We start from the raw sequence: 10,335 nt of genomic DNA on the forward strand, positions 1-10,335 counted from the left end.
AATGATGTAAGAAACCTGCTTGTGAAACAATTTGGTGAAAATTGGGCAGAAAACCAGGAGCTCTCCTGGTATGTCAATATTATAAATGGTTGCAATAATTATTCTGATAGTGATGAAGAAGATGCTTGTGACAATGATGAACAATGTGATTGCCTTGAACATGAAACGGCTGTTAGAATTTAAGTAAGTATAAAATAAAAAACATTTTTTTAATATTGCATTAAGTAGTTTTATTTATTTTATTTCAAGATGAAAATGAGGTTAGTGAAATAAAATATTACTTAGTAAAAAACGATTTTAAATTAATGTGAACAAAATAAGATTAATCCATAATGGTTTGAATCAAAACTAGATTATTCCTATAGAACACATGACAAAACTTGATTATTCCAATCAGCCTCGTCAAAACTTGATTATTCCATTTTAAGATTCTGGATTTATTCAATATTATAATAATGCTAAAATTTTGAAACTCATACGAAATAATCACTATTCTTGTTGTATATTATAATTCACCAACATTTTATGTTAAACATGTAACTCTGTTCTTAAAATTATATTTCTTTAAATTATACAAAGATCCAAAAAGTGGAATAGTCAAGTTTTGAAAAGAACCTCCTCAACTAGTATAGCCTAGTCCAAACTAATTTGTCCTAAGCCCGATAGGATAGATCAGTTTAGACTAGGCCAAATTAGATGATCCTCATATCAATACGCACACTCTAGGATAAACAGGTATGGCCTAGTCTAAACATTATAGTACTTATATCTAGAAAGTCAAAATAAATAGATACCTAAACTGAATTAAATACTCCGTAATTGGAAAAATAATCATTTTTAGGTTTGTCCTTAAATCGGGTTTGGACTTATACTTACATAAACTTTTAAACAGCATGTAATGGTTATTATTTAATTTCTAATTTAATTTGAATGTTATATAATTTAATGATAGTATTTATTTTGATTATAATATAGGTATTGTAATTTTATTTTATTTAAATTATTTTCATGTAATATAATTATATTTTATTTAATTTAAACTAGCTGTTTGACCGAGCTTCGCTCGGTTTTCGATAAAACACGAATAAAATGACATTTTCTAAAAATGATACTAAAACCTATACAATATGACTTTATTTCTAAATATATAATAAATTTTAAGATAATTAGGTACATTATTCAGAATATAAAATTAACAATAACAATAATCTACAGAAACTTAAATAAAAATAATTTAACAATGATAAAAAAAGGAAAAACTAAAAATCTTAATCAAAAAGGCCACCCCACAGCGTATCATGCTCAAATGTCCCCATCACACTGGCAAACATAATTTAAATTGATTTAATGTAATTTAATTTAATTTGTTTTGATTTCGTTTTTATTTTTTAATTTAATTTTGTTCTTAGTTATCACTTTTCATATTTATATCATATCGCACCTTAAAAGTAAAACCGTTACTAAACGAAAATTTTCATTAATTGAGGTATCAATGCCATCTATCTGAAATAAATGTAAACTACAAGATAAACTTTGTGTTTCTGCAAAATTTTGTGTTTTGCGCCATCTAGCGGTAAATCAAAGCGTTACTAAGCCGAGTTATGTTCGGGTCGATAAATACAATATTGTGTCTATACCAATAAGAACATGATCGTGATAAAGTGATGACGGAAGTTTTAAACAACAGCGTGATTATTTGGATAAACACGGCTTTAAGTCACAAAATATTTTCTTTTTTGAATAGGTAAAGTGTTTCAATTTGTTTAGACACATTTTTCGTGTTATGAAATAACGCAATTTATAGTTCAATTTCATTGGATGGTATGTTACAGTTTGTATAGTCACAGTTTGCCTTTATTTTTTTAGAGATTAATCCAATAAGGTTTATCTCTAGAGTGTAACATTTTTTATTGTAATCAAAAAATATTATTAACATGCCAATAGGTTTAACTCATTATTGAGTTGAAGTGAACATTACTTTTGTTAGCTCAAAGTAGGTACCTACCTCTCGTGGATAGAGAAATGAGGCTGTGACTGTTACTATGTTTATTTTCTTTTATTGCTATTTCCAGTTGATCTCCTTTCAGTCAAAGTGTTTTAAAATGTAAAAGGATAAGATAGTTAAAAGTTAAGACGGTAAGATACTGTCTTAACTTTTAATTATGTTAAATTATGAAGTTTTAATAGTTTTTTTGTTTTGTAACATTAGTTGCGCTTACCGCAATGAACAAAAAAATTAGTGGTAAAGTGTTACAAAAAAAATATAAATCAAAATAAATAAATCTGTAAATATTTTAATTATCTTTTTTAAATGGCATGTCATAAATCATAATATAAACAGAGATCTATCTTATAAACTCATTAAATATCTTAAAAAAAACCCTGAACTCAGATTTTATTTAGAAAAAACAGTGACTATTTTCTAATATTTGCTGCCCTGTAAAATTTGATAATTTCATTTAGTCACGGTATTACTTTAAAGGTGCGTTCAATATGAAAATGTGTAAACTTAAGTCTACTTAAGTTAATATATTCTTGAATAGTATTTGATTTCACACTCACTCTCAGAATACAAATGACATCGATCACCATAGAGTGTGTGTGGATTGAATAATGATCGTTGAATGTTTTCTTAATACTCGATTTACACTCGCGCGCGAGCCACGAGGCGAGCCGCGAGACGCGCCGCGAGCTTTGAGTGTAAACTCGAGCTCGCGGCGCGGCTTGCGGCTCGCAGGGCTCGTGTCGGGAGCGGTTTCCAAAGGAGCTCGAGGGGGACGCGAGCTTTGTGTTTACACTCGCGCTTCGACGCGAGCTGCGAGTCGCGCCGCGAGCCGAGCCACGAGACGCGAGTATAAATCTCGTATAAGATTTTCCTATGTTCGAAACTCGTAGCTGAAGAAAAAACATCCCCAATTTTCTTTGGCAGTATTATAACGGTTTACTTAAGATCTTAAGACCCTAATTCACAATCTTCTCTAACGAAATTCAATTATTTCTGGGTCCTTTTATTGTCAAGGGACTTTTTGCCATTTTGAGGAATGCCTTCAGATTTTGATTATGGTGGGTGACTGCGAATTGTCATACTATATTAATATTTTATTACATCTTGCCTACGTCTTTTGTTTGTTATTTACGACTATACAGAGTGTAGCAAAAGTATTATCTCTTTGTTTTGTTACATCATGTATTACACAATAATTATTATTATCAACGCTAGGAAGTAACAATTTGAAGAGATAGATAGCATGATATATCATCAAAAATTAACTTTAAGCCAAATTGGCACAGGTGGTTTTATATACAGTACGGCCAACTTAAAAAGCATACGCGTAATGTTAGCATGGTAAAAAGTAATGCATTCGTTGTATTCCGTTGCCGCAAGTAATAACCGTTCAACTTAAATACAGTTGAACACGATTCGCATTGCATAATCTCCATTCCCTGAATTTCAGTTTATATTGCCTTTTTCTTAATGACAACCGTAAAAAGTTACAATGCACAGTATTTTCTCCACTTTACTACTTCAATTAGAAATAGGCTTTATTCAGAGTCACATATAAAATATAACATGTGATGGTTTTTAATTGAATAATTGATTTTAATTACCATATTATAATTTATAACAATTTATTTATACAGTATAGTTACAAAAACAGGCTCATTATTATTAAATCTTCATAATATATCTATTTCTACAATGTAGATTCTAGATACTTTAACGATAGGTATCAAATATTATTATGATTAATGTGTGCAATTTATATTATGAAACATAACAGTTATTGTATCTCTGCAACGTGGCCGAGACGATGTAATCTCGTCAGATAAACAGCGCTCAGTGGACGTAGCCGCGTGGGTAAATATCCGCTAGCTTGTGATATAATTAATACTACTTCCTTGAAGGATGTTTTTATGGTTCCGTACTCAAAGGGTAAAACGGGACCCTATCACTGAGACTTCGATGACTGTCCGTCTGTCTAGACCGACGGACAGACATCGAAGTCTCAGTGATAGGGTCCCGTTTTCTGTCTTTCAGTCTGTCTGTCTCCAGGCTATAACTCAATAACCGTTATAGTTAGACTTCTGAAATATTTACAGATTGTGTATTTCGGTTGCCGCTATAACAACAAATAATAAAAACAAAATAATATTAATATTTAAGGGGGGCTCCCATAATATAAGAAATGTGATTTTTTTTGCTCGTAATCAATAATGGCAACAGCTAGGGACTTAAAATTTTCACAAAATCCTTAATTATATTTGTAATTTAATAATAATTTTTAATAAAATAAAAATAAAATAAATGTTTAAGGATGGCTTGTCCCATACAAAAAATACAATTTTGCCTATTTTCGCTCTATAACGGTACGGAACCCTTCGTGCGCGAGTTTTACTCGCACTTGGCCGATTTTTTATTTTATCCCGAACAACCGTTAAATGAAACTTCATTGTAAGCATTTTTTTTGCAGAAAATGAAACCAAAACTGATCGTCACAGCACTGCAGAAGCTTTCGTGCTGAAAATCTAGAGCTTTTTTTAATGAGATTAGCAAGATAAGTAATTACTAATAATTAGCTACTCAATATGTTATAAATAATTACTTATAAGTTATTAACATGTTTTAGAGTGTCAGGATCTTCTAGGCCCTAGAATCTAGGGAAAACTTAATATAGGAACAAATAGCTGATACGTGATCATCATCAATACAGCCTATTGCCATTCACTGTTGATACGTAAAACAATCTATTTGCTTATCTCTCGCTTGTCGCATATTGCCTATTTTCATAAAATATTCTACGAAGAACCGACTCGCTGAATTTGATCACTGCTTAGAATAACGCCCACACAGCTGGTGAAGGTGGTGTTATTACAGAGATGTGAATTGAATTTGTATGAAGTTCGGCAGCGCTGTCTCCAAGTATATTGGTAGCGAATCCCACAGGTACACTTTGAGTTTTGCTTTTGTATTGTATAATAGCTGTCCCGGTGAACTTCGTGTCACTTTAAAACCTTCCCTGGACTTCTACGAATATTTTAAGACTAAAATTAGCCCAATCCGTTTAGCCGTTTTCGAGTTTTAGCGTTACTAACACAATTGAAAATCCATTTTTATGGTTCCCAGTACCTACCTTTCTAAAAAGGTGATATTATGGAGAATAAACAACACGCAGGTTTCAGCGTTTTCGAACTCAAATCCTCAAATCACTGAAGCTATCGTCGCTCCGTATCATAAGTATTATAATACACAACAAAATAATATTTTTGGCCACTTTTTAGGGCACCTACGCAGCTCTTTTGGCACGAAACAAAATCTCGGCAGTTATTTTGAATTTATGCTAAAACCGTAGTGGATTTCAAAGAATACCGTAACTGATGTTATTTTGGGAGAAATTCTTAGAGTAGTTTGACATGACAAGTTTTCCTCATCACCTTAGAATATAATGTTTCAAATGTTTTTTTTAAATAGATAAAACAAATGTTTAGTTGGAGTAGTATTTCTCGTTTTAAAAATCTCTCTGTTACAATAATTCAACAGTACGTCCTGTTCTGCGATCTGGCTATTCTGTCCTGCCTGCCTACTGCCTAGCATACGCCAACAAGATATCTCACTCTACATGTTTTCTCAATGTTTGATGGTTTGTCTCTTCATTTCTATTGACCCTAGCATGACAAACATTTTTTCTCGTGTATCTATCATCGAAATAACACACTTTTATAGAGTTTTGCCGAGATAATGTCGAGATTTTGACATTATGAGACGAGTAATTTTTAATTATCTCGAGAGTGATATATCTCGTTGGCGTATGCTAGGCAGGCAGCGGGGCTAAAATGGTCGCTTCGAAGCATCATGATATGAATCATATTATGATTCATTTTTCTAAAATCGCAAAATGCAACTCTGCTTGCAATTCATTTCTGTATTTTTGTACTGATTTGACATTTGTCAGTTTGACAGTTTTGACAATTCATTTGCTGAATTGATTGAGAGGAATTGCTAAATGTGACCATTTTAGCCCCGCTGCATTTTCACGCTGAAACCGATGCAATAAACTTTCTGCACGATGTTACGGGCAACATCTAGTAGTAATTTAAATTACACGTTTAATGAAAACTGGAACGGAAAAGGAAATAACCATTACTCGAACTTGAAAAATACTTCCTTATAGAACTAAAATAAAAGTAGCGGCTTTGTTGATTCACCCTCACGATTAAATTAATTTGCCGCGACGAGTGAATTCCATTTATATATTATATATTATATGTTATATATTATGCATGTTATATATTATGCAGTGTGTTGTGTGTCTGTCAAACGCCTGGCAGTCACAAGGATCCACATAATACCAGGGATCGTGGTACAGTTATCCTGTACCAAGGTCATTACCTGAGTGGAGTCCTATTCAACAACTTTTCGCACTGCACTGCCTTATACCGAAGCACTCAATCCGTGCCGCACCACAAAAATATTATGTACTTGTGTAAATTATTTGTAAAATTTTGTTTGTGTTAAAATTCGAATTTTTTTTTCTTTTACTGATAAGTATACCTATTATGTGGTTAGGCTTATAGTATGCATGTCTTTTTTTTTTTTTTTTTTCTTTCTCTGTCTTTATTTTTGTGTGCTTTGTTCTATTGTAGTGTACTGTGAACTTTGTTGAATAAATGTTTATTATTATTATTATTATTTAATGCTAAGTACTCACATACGGTTTTGCTCGATAGTTTTACTCCAAATCGAGCAATAACCACCGTGTGGACCGCAAAACTGACAACTCGAAGGCTCGCTTCGGGCCGGCTCGATGGAATTAAATATGTCAAATATGTCATTTCCTTCGATTCAGAGTAAAACTATCGAGCAAAACCGTTTGTGAGTACTTAGACTACTTAGCATTAAACTAAGACTTACGAAAGAACTTTCGATGTACGAGGTTTGGAAGAGACCGTGGTAAAAATATAAGGAATTCGGTCGTGCTCGTGTCGGACGTAAAATACAATAATATAAAATACCAAATGAAAAAATACTAAAATTGTTTATACAAACAATTTCACCTTGAATACATATAGAACGTTGCCGAAGCTGAGTCTTTGTTTATTTTTATTGGAAGTTTTGACAGCAAATAACGAATGTACACCCAAACGTTTTAATGTAAAAAAGCTATAAAACGCTTTTATATCTCACAGATGGACGTAAACATTCGAAGTAGGCTCAGATAACGACTGCCCTTGATTATTTCATGGCGGCAATTGACAGCCAAACAAATGAGAAGAAGGTAGTGAATCTTTCATACTAATATCAAAATTTACCGTTGCTCATACTGCGTGTACTATTATTTATCGTTACTCCGTTGTGCCAAAATTCGTTTATATCGCGGGAACCGTACATTTTTCAGTGACTCAAAGAATCCCCATAGTCTATACCAAATTTCAGCTTTTTGGTTCAGCGATTTGGGCGTGAATAGGTAACAGACAGACTCACTTTCACTTTATAATATTAGTATTGATAGTATGTGCGGGTTTTGCTCGACGTTGTTGCTCGATCGAACAAAACCGTATGTGAGTAGGTACTTAGGTTAAATATAATTATTATAAAGACCATCCCTTTATAGTGCATCTACAAAAATAATATTTTAACGAGGGACACCTCATTAATGTTTGATAACAATCGAGCCACACCGTTTCCTCACTCCATTTCCTTACAGCGGGAATGCGGAGGATCATTATCACATATTGTCGACTCAAACTGGTTATCTGCACAAACATTTCAAGTTTCCCAATGAATAAGATTCCTAGTAATTATGAAAGAACAGCTGATGATAGACCTTATCGCACTACAATTTTGCCTCCCAAGTCCCAGGATATTTTCTGCTAGATTCCCGTTTCGAAGCAGATCAGTTTTTTGGCATTTTGCCATTTTTGAGTACAGATCCATAGGTACTTTAAGCGCTATTTGGAAACTCGGTATAATCTGGGCCTGTACCAACCAACAAATGTCTTTATAATATTAGTATATCTAAAATAACGCCGCAACATATAAATCAGCAGTGTCGGCCAAATCCCAGTTGTCTAGCCTCAATCCTCAGTGGCTATATATTCGTTACTGTGACTAGCCCTAAGATCCGCCGCATTTATTTCAATATAATATTATTAACTAAAATTTACTAATGTACTAGTTGTCCTAGTAGGCATTTCTCATGCTGGGTGCAAATCGTCCAGGCAAAAATGGGTTTACATCTATTTTTTACCTGCCTTACCTGTTTCACCACATTCTGATAAATTGCCGAATAGGCTATTCACAACTTTTGTGACAGATTCTCCATACTTGATCTGTCAAGTTAAGTGGTGAATAGCCTATTCAGCACTTATCAGGAAGTGGTGAAACAGGCCCTTACTCTCTCAAAATAGTCTTAGTAGAAAGGTATAATTATAATAATTATTATTATATATTGGTATTTCTACTGACGTATCTTTCGTATTTTGTCCTCCAAACAAACAAAAGAAAAATAATATGACAAAGCCAACATTTGTTTATCGCGCCGGAACCGTACATTTTTCCGGGATAAAAACTATATTATTATGTCCTTTCCGGGGACTTAAGGTATCTCCATGCCAAATTTCAGCAAAATCGGTACAGCGGTTTAAGTGTGAAGAGGTGACAGACAGACAGACAGACATACAAACGGACAGACTGACAGACACACTTTCGCATTTATAATATTAGTATGGAAGTATGGATGAGGGCACGGCAGTGCCCCCACCAAGAAGAGCCAAACGAAGCGTAAGAGTGCTACCTACCTTTTCTCGAAGTGTTTCGTCATTTTTTTGAACCCTCATAGAGTTGGTTTCCGAATATGTACCAGATGGTTCATATACTCAGGATATGATGCCAATAATAATAGACTTATTAAACATACCAAGTCTCAATTGAATAGCTCTAATACTTTAGATTTTATTGATATCTAAAATACACCGATTTCGTCACTGACACACTCACTGACAAACTGATGGTCATCAAAATGTTTGGCTGCTTCCTGAAGTGCTAGAAAGCTAAAAATTTGGTATGTAATTTAAATTTAGTATACAACCAAAAAAAAATCATAAACATAACTTTCACCCACCGCCTCCTAAAATGGGAGTTTATATGAAACTTTCACCAATTTTATGAATTAGGACATGAAATTTACACGGGACTGTATACAGTAATTAATAAAAAACCTATTAATAAGTACTAACAAGAACCTTACAAAAACCTCTACTTACTCTTACTTACTTCAACAAAGTCTACATCCATACTAATATTATAAATGCGAAAGTATCTCTGTCTGTCTGTCTGTCTGTCTGTCTCACTTTCACGCCAAAACTACTGAACCGATTGCAATGAAATTTTGTACACAGTTATTCTAGAGTCTAAGAAAGGACATAGGCTACATTTTGATGTGGGAAAATATCTTATTTCCATGAAAATATCGATGAAAATTAATTCGCATTGCGCGTGGCCAGCGATCATCCCGGGACTCGAACGCAGGACGCGTTCGAGTCCCGCAGGCGGAACAAAAATTTTTCAATGTTCCTGGGTCTTGGATGTGTATTAATTAAAACAATATTTCAAAAATCTTAAATATATTTTATGTATAATATTATAAAAAATCCAGAAATATATCGATGCAATGAACATTTTAGTTCTAATACGATTCAACAGATGGCGTTTTATTTTTTACTTCATTGTAACATAGAACTAATCATACTTATTAGTTATTATGTTTTTGTTTATAGTTTTTAATACGTTAGAATATTATGTTTAATAATATTATCTCTTGGTATAATAATAATCAATCTATCTTATCTTATAGAACTCCTACTGCATTTCTAATATATGTGACAAGTTGACAGCAGAAGGCGCAAGGAGTTCGAGTGTACCGTGTTGGCCTATATTCCAATCAGAAAATATTATATCAATGCAATCAACATTTTAATTCTAATATATGAAAACAGATGGCGTTTTATTTTTTACTTCATTATTGTAACAGAACTAATCATACCTACTTTATTATATATTGTTTTTATTCATACCTAGCTGTTGCCCGCGACTTCGTCCGCGTGGACTTTAGTTTATAGCGCGCGGTGTCAACAAAATTTGTGTCAAATTTAAAAACTTTTTAAAACCCTGGTAAGTGGTACCCCTCTTAGAGCCGCGCTACACCGGAATGGCAGCGCTGAAAGTGCTCGCCTCGCCGCTGCCATTCCGGTGTAGCGCGGCCCTTAATTAATCAAAATACCCAAAACCAGCTGTGCAGTGTGCACATAATCTTTACTAATATTATAAATGCGAAAGTA

The sequence above is a fragment of the Aricia agestis genome, chromosome 7, assembly GCF_905147365.1.
Source record: "Aricia agestis chromosome 7, ilAriAges1.1, whole genome shotgun sequence".
Taxonomy (NCBI): domain Eukaryota; kingdom Metazoa; phylum Arthropoda; class Insecta; order Lepidoptera; family Lycaenidae; genus Aricia; species Aricia agestis.